The sequence below is a fragment of the Tachysurus fulvidraco genome, chromosome 7 (assembly GCF_022655615.1).
Source record: "Tachysurus fulvidraco isolate hzauxx_2018 chromosome 7, HZAU_PFXX_2.0, whole genome shotgun sequence".
Lineage (NCBI taxonomy): Eukaryota > Metazoa > Chordata > Actinopteri > Siluriformes > Bagridae > Tachysurus > Tachysurus fulvidraco.
The window spans coordinates 29,331,536-29,345,444 of NC_062524.1; positions in this window are offsets into that span (position 1 = coordinate 29,331,536).

The window sequence follows — 13,909 nt, forward strand, 5'->3', positions numbered from 1 at the left end:
GAATTACCAAAAGTGCACTTCCATGTAGCCGCATGCAAAGATATATTGCATATTACAGCAAGCATCACATTGTAACAAGCATCATAATTGGGTAGCAGGTGACGAGGTCTGTGTGTCACCTCATCCAGCAACAGCAGTATTGACTCCAAATCCCAGCTCAGGCACACTGACTGCTGCAAATGTGGAGATATATATATATATATAGTTTTTTACTGATTTATTCTGGTATTTAATTTGTTTTGTCCACAACTGTGTAATAAGACACTCTTTCTGTGACATTTGGACCTGTGACACTGACGGTTGGTTTTAGATAACACTTCTTTTCCTATGGAAAGCAGGATTCGTTATTTTTATAGTTGTAGTGTGCAGCGTGAATGTTTGCTTTACTCCAAAAATGGAGAGCAGTGCTAGTTTTATTTTCTAAGTAAATGTATTCAAGTTGTCTCGGTGCACTTCTCACACTATAAGGTGTAATAATCTAGCCTTTACCTGTTTTTGTCCTTTACCACATCATGTAGACCTTACTTTATAATTACAATACTCTGGAGTTCTTTTGTAGATCCATCATTTTCAAATCATTATGTTTAAGATTTCCTCTGGTTTCCCAATGGGTTTGATTTTATCTCACTGCCCAAAAATGCTGCCTCCTAGTTACCAAGAAGAGACAAAGATGATTTTATAAAGCAGCCATGATCATATTGTACATGCTGAATGTTAGATCTGATTATTGGCAAATGGCTATTCAACACTAAAGGAACCTGATGAACTCCTTCACTTCCTGTCTGTGCTGAAATCTGAGGAAAATAGGGCAGAATTTGGTTTTGTTGAAATAAGGAGTCTCGCTTCAAAGTGACAGTTAAAGTAAGATGGAAGTCAGTCTGCATTACACGTCAGAATCTTTCCAGGGTTAAGATAACAGATGAAGTATCCAGCTAAGGTTTTAGAGAGTTGTGTACAAGCAGTGAAGATCTAAAACAGAGCACTGAAGAAACAGCAGCCTTCAGATTTTTGTATTACAGGTATGATTTAATGTTCTTATTGTTAGAATTCACAGAAACACAACATTTATGTAGCACATTGAGTTTAAGTTTGTTAATAAACCAATTATAAGTAAGTAAGAGGTAGCATATTTATTAATATTTATTGATTAATTAATGAAGAACATTTGTAGAATGATAAGTAAATAAATATAATATTTTGATAAAGGAAATATTACTGTAATTTTTACTGAATTTCAGTTGGTACCAAATTTTCATTGTGTGATGTCTGTACAGTGTCTTAATGGATGTGATGATAAACATTATTTAGAACATACTACATAACATACTTTTATTAACAAACAGTTTTGTAAATGTTATTTTATAGAGGTTTTAATAAGATGTGATGCCTATGTGTCTATGGTGTTCAGTGCTTTCTTTTTAAAACATGACAAAAATAGTTCTTTAATTAGACTGAGACATGTGAACAAAGACCAGGTCTATGGAACATGAGCACAGACTAAACATGGAATAAACATTAACATGGCATGGATCAGACAATGGACAATAAACATTAGTCCAAGTCCAAGTCCTTTACAGATGAAATAGTGTTTCAGTGTCCAGAGACATGGTTCAGGTGTTTGTGATGATGTGACTTGGTGTGTGGTGTGAATGTGTGCAGTGGTTGATGGTGCTGTAATCCCTCACTGCTTTTGGCCCTAACCTAACACCTGATGATGAGGTAAACTTGATTAGATAATCATTTACAAAGGTGCACAAATAAATCACTTGGTATTCATAATCACTTGGTAGTTCTTCACAAATATGATGTGATAATGACAAAGGTGACATGGCCTGTTGCACATAATTACTGCAGGGTGATGTACAATGATCTGGCAACAGTTCTAAGTGATTTTGATTGGCTAAGATTGAAAAAAGAAACAGCAGACAAACGTCTGGCAACATAGGTCTGGGTCGGATTATACAACGATATCAATAGCTGGCGCTGGTCCTTAAACGACCTCCTACTGAAGAATGTCACTTATACCTGCTGGTACTCTGGAGAGCCTAATAATCTCGGTGGAAACGAAGCATGTGGCAGACCTGCCAACCTTTACGCATTTTGTGTAGCAGATACGCATTTAGACATTAAAGTACGCTGCTACGATTTGTCACTTCAATTTGTCACTACGCATTGTAAAAAAAACAGTCACTTCATTTGTCACTACGCATTGTAAAAAATCATTGATGGCTTTGAGTACAACTGTCTGCGCACCAGGCAATGCGCCTATGGGTGTAACGGCATTGGGCATTGGGGAAAATAATACAGTAATTCGACAAATCAGAGCGCCAGTTTAAAACTCTTCAACGCTACAAGAGACGTCAAAACGAATGTGGTTTTCATCTGTCTCTGTCCGTCTTCAATTCTTCTTACAGTGACTGTTTTTTTACAAGTTAGGACTTAACGTTTCAAAGGTAAATAGCCAGAATTGTGAATTGCATCCATTTTAATAAGCCTGCCGAACCACATGCGTTGTTAGACTCCTTTACTGTGGCATGTGTCCGGTGTTGTGCTTCATGTTTAAGTTTTACGCACAGATCAAGTTTTACTTTATTTGCCAGTATTTATTATAGGAAACGTAAGTCATGCCTGTAAACGCATTGCCGTCGTACTTTAACGGAAAAGACAAACTGGCACGAGCACGCAGAAATCAACATCCGTGAGCGTCTGTGTATCCCTTTTATAGCACGCAGTCATGCTGTAACATGACGAAACTAATGTAATTTTTTAAATATCAATCGTATTCTGATTCGATTGTTACTGGCTCCTGTAGATCACATCTGATGAACATCAGATTTTTTTGTGAAAAGCAGGGAAATAGAAGCAGAAAGTAGAAATGATGAGGGAGGTATTATTATATGATTAGCCAGTCAAAACCATAGTGAAGTCTAGAGTTGCATTATTGCTGAGAAAATTAACACATGTATGTGTTGTCAGATATGAAGTTACTGTTTAGTTCATTAGATCAAATTTATGGCAATACATAAAGAGTTGTTAAAATAGTATGCAGATATTACACAAACGATCATGCACATAATGTTATAGCTACTCTTTATTTTAGTAGCAGCTAAATTATTTCAAGTATTGTTATTGTACAACATATTAATAATGTACAAAGAGTTTTCAAGCAATTGCGCGTGGAAACCTATTATGAAAAACATGAGAATGATGATGTGTGTGTTTTGTGTGTGCCTTGCAGTTAGTAATACACATGATGTCAGATGAGGATACTGACAGAGAGGGAGAGGGAAGCAAATCTAAAAAGAAGTGAGTATATGCCCCTCAGAAGTTCTTGACCGGTGTTGTGCCTCAAGTTTAAGTTTTACACACAGATCAAGTTTTACTTTATTTGCCAGTATTTATATAGGAAAGATATAGTAAAAATTTGTGATGAGTGTGCCTGTGAACTTAATCAACACTGACCAGCAAATGTGCCAGACCTCGCGCTGCGTCGCTGCAGTAAGTTGCTACTCAAAATTTTTTTCCAAGGTTGGCAGGTCTGCATGTGGTATCATAAGTGGTGGTAATGCATGGTGGGATTTCCCATGCACAGGACTAAGACCCTTTATCTGCTATAATGGTGAGTGAATATCATGATAATGATCTGTTTTGTGTCAGTTTGAAGGCTGATTTTTGGGTTGTATTTTGGTGTCATGTTTCCTGTACTGACAGAAGACATGACCTTTATCTTTTTCCACGGCTAATTTCAGTGGTGCTGCCCGGTTTATTGGCATCACTACACTTCTGTCCTAGTCTCAAGCTCAGGTTTACTGTAGAGAACATCACACAGATTTGGCCAGCGCTCTTAACAGTTCAGACCAAAACATGTTATGACAGGTGAGGAACATCCAGGGTGATTCCTGGATTGGGCTCTACAGAGACACATGGAAGTGGTCAGATGGAACCATCGCTTCAAACCTACCATGGGCTCCTGGATACCTTAATAATTATTATGGCAATGATAACTGTGCAGTGGTTTATAACGGGGTGTTCTCCCTGCAACTTCGTGTACTATTTTGTCTGTCATTCCAGTGAGTGTTGTGTTTTTCTGGGATTTTGCTATTAATATACAGTTGATGGCAAATAAAATACTCAGAGAATTATTTAATTCAATACACTTACTTTTATTAATTCAAAAACAAATAAATCAATGTAAAATATATTATTTATTTATTTCAGGAGTACCTGACAGTACATGGAGAAGAATGTGGAGGATGTTCAAATTAGACTTTTAGGAAAGGAAATTAAACTACTGTGTGTGTGTGTGTGTGTGTGTGTGTGTGTGTGTGTGTGTGTGTGTGTGTGTGAGGGTGTGTGTGTGTGTGTGTGTGTGTGTGTGTGTGTGTGTGTGTTTCCAGTATGAGAAATCAGACAGTGAGACTGCAGGTGAAGTCTGATGGCAGTGTGTTTGATCCTGCTGTTCAGTCGTCCATTTTAGAGCAGGTGAGTCTCAGGACGTCTCTGAAATTTGGATTAAGTTTGTATAAGACTTTCTGCTAGTGTTTCTATACAGAAAGTTCTGCTAGTGTTTTAATAATTAAATTTTCAGATAAAGCAGAAACTGAAAGAACATGGCATGTTGGAGAACACCGCAGTGACCTGGAGGGTGCAGCCAGATGGAAACATCTTCAAGAAGAAAAAAGATGATCTGTAACATCTAAATGTTCACCTTCAAGTCCAGCAGAGTGTAAACTGACTGAAACGTATTTAACCTTCAATATTTAATCTTTAATCAGTAGGGGGCAGTAGAGGGCAAGATTAACTAGAAGTAGAAGAACAAACATCTCATTTTATTGCCCTGTTTGTAACACAACCACTTTGACTTCATCTTAAATTTAACATTAGTTTCAATGTTTTGTCAAATAATTATTATTTAATATGTTCAGCTTTTGCTGCAAGCTGCCACTGGACACAGTGATAAGGAGAAAGTCAAAGTGGGTCTGTTCATATACTGCGTTTAATACATCAGTGTATCGTAGAATAAATCCTATATAGAAGATAGAGAATGTAACAGAACTTGTTGTAGCGATTTTGGCTCGCGAAGCAAGGTAAATATTTATAAGCGACTATAACGTGTTATAGTGGCTTCCAAATATTTTAACCTAAGTTGAAATTAACGGTACTGGAATTAACGTTAAGCTTATTTGGTCTGTTCGTCCGACGAACAGGCCGTGTAACCTTTATTAATTCTATGAAGGCGGTATCTTCCCGGCCAAGAAAGATTCACTTTCCTTTTACTGTATACCGTAATTTAAACTAAATTAACTTAATAGAGCATGTAGTTCAGACCAGATATTGCAGGTACCTTAATTTGTGAGCGATACTCAGAGACAAATCACCTGTGGCTCAAAATTATGACATTTAATGAATGAGACAAACACAACATAAAACTACACAAACAAAAGAAATAGGGAAAACGAAAATGAAAATAAAATAAAACAAAAGAAATTAAAATTGGGGAACGGGAGGAAGAGACTGGAAAGAAGAAACTAGAGAAAGGAAGGAAAGGAATGGCAAGCTTAGACTCAAAAATTAATCACACCCTAACTGGGAAATCGTAACAGAAACTTAAATTCACCTTATGATTCAATGAAAGATTCCTACTTAAAATTATGCATCTAAATTGATTGGTAAAGGTAAAGGTTACTTGCATTGGCTTACTGAACAAGAGTCCGGATGCAACAGAGAAATCTCTGAAAAGTCAGTTAGGGTGGGGTCAGACTTTCTTCCAAGTTCTCCTGAAGATCACAGCAGTTGTCGTTCTTGGAAGTGAGGCTTGCTGGAACTTCTTTGAAGGAAGATGGAGTCGTCTTGAAGCTGTTCCGGAAGTCTGACCACGGATTAGTGGTGTTTGTGACAATTTAAAGGTCGCGAACTCCACCCATCTTTGGGGAGATGACCAATACTTCGGTCAAGGTTTTGGAGGGAAAAACTCCCTTTGTTTCAGGTGTCTGTGGGCGTGGTTTAGCTATCAAACTTTTAGATGACTTTAAAGTTTGATCCAGGGTGTATTAAGATGGTATGGCGCCTTTCGTGCTCAAATAAAATACACCAGTGCTTGAAAAATGAGTAACCGATAATTTTGTGGTCATTTGGATACTAAACATGAAGGGTAATGATGGTATGAAGGCAGCGGTACATTACATACATAGATCATTAATCAAAGTATAACTTATTTTAAAATACAATGTTGTTTTCTGACACATGAATACAATACACCCTTGTCAGGAAATTAAGGAGCAAATAATTTTAAGTCAGGCAAGCCTTTAAGAAGAACACATTACAAAAAGGGTTATAAGAATGAGAACCTTAGAGTACCTTATCTTCGGGTTTTATTAGTAAAAGGAATGTCTCATTGTGTGAGTGTGTGTGTGTGTGTGTGTGTGTGTGTGTGTGTGTGTGTGTGTGTGTGTGTGTGTGTGTGTGTGTGTGTGAGTGTGTGTGTGTTCTGGTTTAGGGCCCCTATGAGTCGTTTAGGGCCGCATGGGTTATCTGGTCTTTGTGTAGGTTCCAGACATTCTGGAGCCAGGTGTGTGTGTAAAACTGGGTTGCTCATCGGTTAATTGAGGAGTAGATGTTGAAATTTAGGGTGCTACAGACGCTACATTGTAAATACACTGTGTGTACTTAGAACAGTCAGATATAATGACCTTGACACTATTACTGTCCTTTTATTCTCCTCTCTATTTAGATATATTTACTTATTTTGTTGTCTTCTATTCCTATATCTGTACTTATGTGCTATAGGGTTGTTATACATTAATATTATCAATAAACAATTTAAAAATATAACTTTTGTTTTTGTATCAATCATAGATTAATGTTCATTATGGTCTGATTTTATTAATTCCATGAGATTTATATTCATTGTTAAAAACCATCATCTTTATCATCATCATCATCATTATACATCATCACTGCACTGCAAAACTGTCCTCATGTCATCAGCAAAGTGTCTGCAATAATTACGCTGACCACAAGTTGGCAGTAAAATAATCATTAACACAAACAGACGTGCTGAAGTGAAGGAGCTACAGATGCAAATATCATAGATCATGAAGATCCTCCTACTTGGGGGTCCGAATCTGGAGTTCACGGGTCTGAGTGAACGCTGGCGCGTCTTGGCTGCTGCTGCTCTCCCCGATAACGATAATTAGCATTGCTTATGGCTTGTACTTGCCTGGTCTGTACTGCCTCTTGTACAGTCCGCAGTACTGTTTCAATACTCTGCTGCTGAACTTTTGAGTTTCCATCAGTGTTTGTATGATTCAACACCTCCTGCAATGCTTGCTAATCTGGACATTTTATATCTGCCAAGGCGAAAATATATTCATCGTGGCTCTGGGCGGAACTTCTGGTTTAATAAATCAAGTGAATCACTATGGTCAGCTGTTCGACGCCCACCAAGGAACGCCGGTCGCCGCGCCGGTCAGCTTGTGCTGGCGAACCTGGCTAACTCGGCTAACTCGGCTACTAGACCAAGTAACAACAGCACTGTCAGTTTCGGTCTTCTTAACATCCGCTCTCTTACAAGTAAAGGGCATCTTTTCAAATCCCAAGATTGATTTTCTCTGTTTGACCGAAACATGGCAGCAGCAAAATGACTTTATTGCACTCAACGGCGCCATTCCGCCAGGGTTTGTTTACATCTCTCAACCACGTGATTCTGGTCAAGGAGGAGGTCTTGCGATAATCTACCATGAGAAGTGGAGACTGAGGTCAGTGAATGTTTCTGTCTCCCACTCAGCTGAGGCTGCAGTTTGTCGGCTCTCTGGATCTACTCCAACTATTATCAGCTCTGTATATCGACCACCAAAATTTAACAAGGATTTTATCCCTGACTTTGCTGCTTTTTTGAATGAAATAACTACTCTCTCACCAAATATAATTCTTGTGGGGGATTTCAATATTCACATGGATGATGTTCACAACAAAAGAATTCACAGCTAAAGAATTTACATCTTGAGTGGATAGCTTCTGACTGCAGCAACATGTGAATTTTTGGCCCAAATCAGATTTGAATTTTAATCTGTTGTTCAGGTGTCTCTCCAGGCAACCTCAGTGCAGACTTGTTTCCATGTACTGATCATCTGTTACTGTCCTTTTATGTTGTTCTTCCACTTTTCAAATCAAAATCTTCATGTATGATATCATTCTGGAAAATCAAGGACATTTATTTGGACAACTTTTCTTTAAGCATTGCAAGTCTTCCTAGGGCTGACAGCTGTTCCACTCCAGATAATTTGGTCTCTCAGTACAATAATAGTCTCCATAATTTACTGAATACTTTTGCTCCAGTTAATACTAGGACTGTTTCGTTTACTGTTACTGCACCCTGGTTCACTCCTTTTCTCAGGCAATTAAAAGCAAAAGGACGGCAGCTTGAGAGACTTTTTAGACGAACTGGCCTTACTGTCCACAAGGAAATGTATTCAGAACATATGTCTCACTATAAAGACACTATTGCTAAAGCTAAATCTACATACTATTCTGGCTAAATTGATTCTAATGAAGGGAATTCAAGGGTTCTTCTTTTCCTTATTGAAAAATTTTACAACACCCCCTGACTCACTTCCCTCTCATTTGTACTCATCTGATTTCTGTAATACTTCATTATAATAGCATCATTCTTTACCTCAAAAATTGAAGGCATTCATCGTCTACTTATGGCCACTCCTGTTTCTACTCCATGTGTCTCAGTTTGCCCTGTTGCTACACAACTGTTCTCTGAGTTTATTCTGCCTTCAGTTGATGATTGACCAACAGTCCTTGTTAAGGCTACTGCTTCCTCTCTGTCCCTTTTTATTATGGATATTATTTATTATTAATCTTCTGGCCCCAGAGCTTTTTCATTTTATTTTTTTTCGCTAAACAGTTTAGAGAAAACCTACTTAAGTGAACAGAAGGCGAATGGTACTTCTATGGGCAATTCGAAGTATTAAACATTGTGGAGGAAATTCTATTCCTAATTTCAGGTGTGTGAGTGTATTGATAAAGAATGTTCAATGTCATTTTTGTTATTCTCAACATTTTTCTATTACACCGTTCACAACTTCTACCTGCTGTAAGGGATATAATGCCAGAGTTTTTGGATTGTTAACTTCACCTAAGGCATCCAGACATTCCCCTAGAGGAGCTACACTACAGGCACTCTCATTAACAATCTCTAGAGTCTGACTGCAAATTTCTCCATCATAGAGCTAACCTAAATACACTTGTCACAAATTAAGGCCATTAGGCTATGCATATATGATCCAAGCATTTTAGCTGCTTTTTATTAAAGTAGAATAAGCAGTTTTAAGCATGCTTTAAGTTGCAATATCGTACTGCTCAGATTATTGCACATGTCGTTTGGTACTGAACACTGATTGCATGTGTTCAACAAAAATAATATTCAAGGTGTGTTATAGTGGCTTGTTAAATCTTTGGGATGTGTTGAACCTTTCTTAACATCCTGGTCAGCTGCAAAGCAGATGCCATGTCACACTAAGATCCATTAGGTCAAGGAGTTCTTAATGGCGTAGTACCAGCAGATATTCTAGAAGGGTTACTGTGAGTTTTCATAGAATATTAAGCCAATACTATGCTGTTCTAACTAGGAGGATGGTATCTGTTGATTATGAGATCTTCAGAAATGTGGGTTGCATGGGATTTTCCTTGTGCTTACACCATGAAGTGAGTGGGTGATATCATCATCTGTAGATAAAGTGTCTGATTATTAGAGGCTGTTAAGTGTGTCACAGCAGGCTCTTGTATTCCAAATTCAGATGAAGATTTTACTGAACAAAACACAGGTAATCCTGGGAAAGGCAGTGACAAAACAAGACGAGAAACATGACCACACACAACAGCCACAAAAGAAAACAACCTTCACAGAACATGGGAAACACACAGGGTTGAATACATACAGGAAACCAATGACAAACGAGAACAGGAACACATGACTATATAAGACAAAGCACAAAATGTGAGAAAATACGCACTGACAATAATATTCATAAACACTTGCTAACCTTAATTAGTTGACTATAACCACTATAAGCATGCATGTCATAGTAGTAAGAAGTAATGCTAGTTGTTTATTCTTCTTATCATAAACGTGTTCAGGTTGTCACGTGAAACTTTGTTTAAAAAAATATGTGAATGCATTTATGTGTAAACCTTAACAATTAAACGTCGTACAGTTAAATCAGTTACTATTGTGCGTAAAATTAATTTTATCTTTAATAATGACTTTACCAGTGATTATGCCAAAAAATACCATTTTATTAAGTTGTTTATTCTCTGGACTGGATTTTCTTATCAGAAACAGCTGCCTATGTTACAGCTACAGGAACTACATTCTGATAAATTAAGTAATGTGTCAGAATCTGCTGACATGTTTAAACTGATTATTACATTTTGTTCCAGTATTTTATCCATTTTACAGTATGGGTAGGAAATTCTGATAAAGTAAGACACACCAATGGCATAACTATGTTTTTGTTACCAGTAGGAAAATCTCACAAGAAGGAAAAATGATATACCTGCATTAATTATTGTGTTAGTCCAATACTCAAACTCACCTGCTCTAAAATATACAACTGTATATTAGGATCAAACACACTGCCATCAGACTTCACCTGCAGTCTCACCATCTGTCTCCTCACTCGTCGAGCTGTGGACCACACACACACACACACACACACACACACACACACACACACACACACACACATTTCTAGGTGATTTAATGATGAATTTTAACTTACTTTTACATTTATCACACATATAGTCCTTATGTTCTAGGAATGTATATTTTTCTCTATTCTTTATTGTAAGTTTTTTGTTTGTTTGTTGGCAAAATTCCTAAATTAAAGTGGACTTCTTCACCACAGTGAATTGGATTTAATTAAATTTTAACTTAATTATTTCCATCAAGCAAGACTCACTGGTGTGACAGAAGAAATAGTGCAGGTTGGTGCAATGTTCATCACTGAACAGTCCGTTGTTAAATAATCCACAGCTCCCCATAATTCTCTCAGCATTATGTGGTTTTCCAGTAGCCCATGGGATGTTTGAGATCACTGTGCTATCTGACCACTTCCAACCATCTCTGTACAGGCCAATACAGGAGTCTCCCTGGACAGCCTTAATCTGTGCTAATATGCTTTGATCTGAGCTGTTAAGAGCGCTGGCCAGGTCTGTGTGATATGTTCGTCAGTAAGCCCGAGCTTCATACCAGCGCACTAGACTGTTGACGCCGATGAACCTGTTAGCACCACTGAAACTAGCTGTGAAATGGCAACATATTTTTGATCACATTAAAACTGTGAACAATTTTGCACCTGACTTTTTTCGCCTCACACCTCCAGGGTTGGGGTTCGATTCCCGCCTCCGCCTCGTGTGTGCGGAGTTTTCATGTTCTCCCCGTGCCTCGGGGGTTTCCTCCGGGTACTCCGGTTTCCTCCCCCAGTCCAAAGACATGCATGGTAGGTTAATTGGCATCTCTGGAAAATTGTCCGTAGTGTGTGAATGTGTGAGTGAATGAGAGTGTGTGTGTGCTCTGTGATGGGTTGGCACTCCGTCCAGGGTGTATCCTGCCTTGATGCCCGATGATAGGCACAGGCTCCCCGTGACCCGCGATGGGTTGGCACTCCGTCCAGGGTGTATCCTGCCTTGATGCCCGATGATAGGCACAGGCTCCCCGTGACCCGCGATGGGTTGGCACTCCGTCCAGGGTGTATCCTGCCTTGATGCCCGATGATAGGCACAGGCTCCCCGTGACCCGAGGTAGTTCGGATAACGTGGTAGAAAATGAGTGTGTGATTAAGTAATGTTTATGATCCTATCTTGTTTGTCAGTCACTAAAAAATCACTACTACTACTACTACTACTACTACTACTAATACAGAATAAATACAAAATTACAGAATCATTTAAATTAAACCAGTTCACTTCATTACCAGTTTATTTTGTTAATTTTGCTTTGTTTTATTAAGGGTTATCTGTACAATGAGAAATAAACTTAAACAAACAAACAAAAGTTTGTTTAAATGTAAAAAAAAGTCTCTAGGTTACGACCATAACCCTAGATCCCTGAGGAACGAGACGCTGCATCAAAACACTATGGGAACGCCCCTGTGTGACCGCGCTCTGAAGCACATGTGTAATCTGTCCAATAGGCATTGGAACGTGACATCATCGGCGGGTGACGTTGCGTAAACAGGAAGCTACAATTGGCTGCAAGATGGACAAGACGCTACCTCCTGCAAGAGAAGGTAAGCGCTGCAGGGATGCAGGGAGTGTGGCACGGAGAAGCAGCGTCTCGTTCCTTAAGAAACTAGGGTTACGGTCATAACCTAGAGATGTTCCCTTTCGGAACTCGAGCTGTGTCGAAACGCTATGGGAACTAGTGTCCAATCACGCCACACTGACCAGACCCTGCTTAGAGAGTGAGGGCCTTGGCACCTGCACATAGGACAGAGGAGCCCAGGGTGGCTCTGAGGTCAAGGTCATAGAACCTGACAAAGATCAGCGGGGTGGACCAACAGATGTCTTGGTGTGCCATTCCAGCGGACCAGGCCGTAGAGGCCGCCACACCCTGGGTGGAGAGAGCTCGGACCCTGAGCGGTGCGGGGAGGCCAGAGGACTCGTGAGCCGACACAATCGCATCCACTACCCATCTGCTCAACGACTATTTAGCGACCGGGAAACCCTTCCTGTTAGGGCCGTAGCAGACGAGCAGCTGCTCCAATTTTCTCCATGGACTCGTCCTGCGGAGATAAGTGACCAGTGCTCACACTGGACACAGTCGGTACTGTCGCTCCTGTTCGGGGGCTATAAATGGAGGAGGGCAGGATGCCTGCAACACGACAGGTCGTGAGGTGCCGAAAGCAACTTAGGTACGTACCTCAGGTTTCGGATAGAGAAACACTCTGGACATGCCAGGGGCAAACTCCAGGCGAGACGGGCCACGGACAGGGCCTGCAGATCACTGATCCTCTTCCGGGAGGAAATCACCAAGAGGAAGGTGGTCTTAGACAGAAACCTAAGGGCCATTTCGGTCAATGGCTTGAAGGGGGGCTCTGGGTCGCTTCCCAGGCCTCAGGCTCCGGGCGCCGGGGAGGAAACATGTCACCAATGGGTGCCTACCCAGCAACTGCCCCGCCAGTGGGGTGCTATATGCCGCGATTGCAGACACGTAAACCTTCAGGATAGAGGGGGCTAACCCAGTGGCAAACTGTTCCTGTAAGAACTCCAGAACTGAGCCGATCAGGCAGTTATCTGGTTCCAGGCGTAAACAGTCGCCATCAGCTTTGGAGTGGAGAAGGGTCTCTACTACCTCGGTAGAGAGACCAGCTGCTATGAACTGTTCCCCCTCAGGGGCCACAGCCACAGCCTCCACAGCTCTGGGTGGGGGTGCACCAGCGTTCCGCCAACCTGTGATGGGAGATCCCTCCTGGGGGGAATTTCCCATGGAGGGCCCTCGAGTAGGGACACCAGATCCATAAACCATGGCTTGCCCGGCCATCGAGGTGCTACCAGGAGGAGATGGACTCCATCCCGGCGAACTCTCTCCAGACCTGCAGGGAGCAGTGCGATTGGGGGAAAGACGTACAGGCATAGCCTCTGCCACGACTGCACCATGGCATCCAGACCTAACGGGGCTGGTTGTAAGAGAGAGAACCAGATGGGACAGTGCGAGGTCTCCCGGGTTGCAAACAGATCCACCTGGGCTCTGTAGAACCTCCGCCATATGAACTCCAAGACCTCGGAGTGGAGATGCCATTCCCTAGGCCTCGGCCCCTGCCGTGACACAGGGCACAGGAAACACTCATCCAGCTTACTGGGTGTGCACTGCTTCTGCTGCTCCACCGGCCAATCTAAA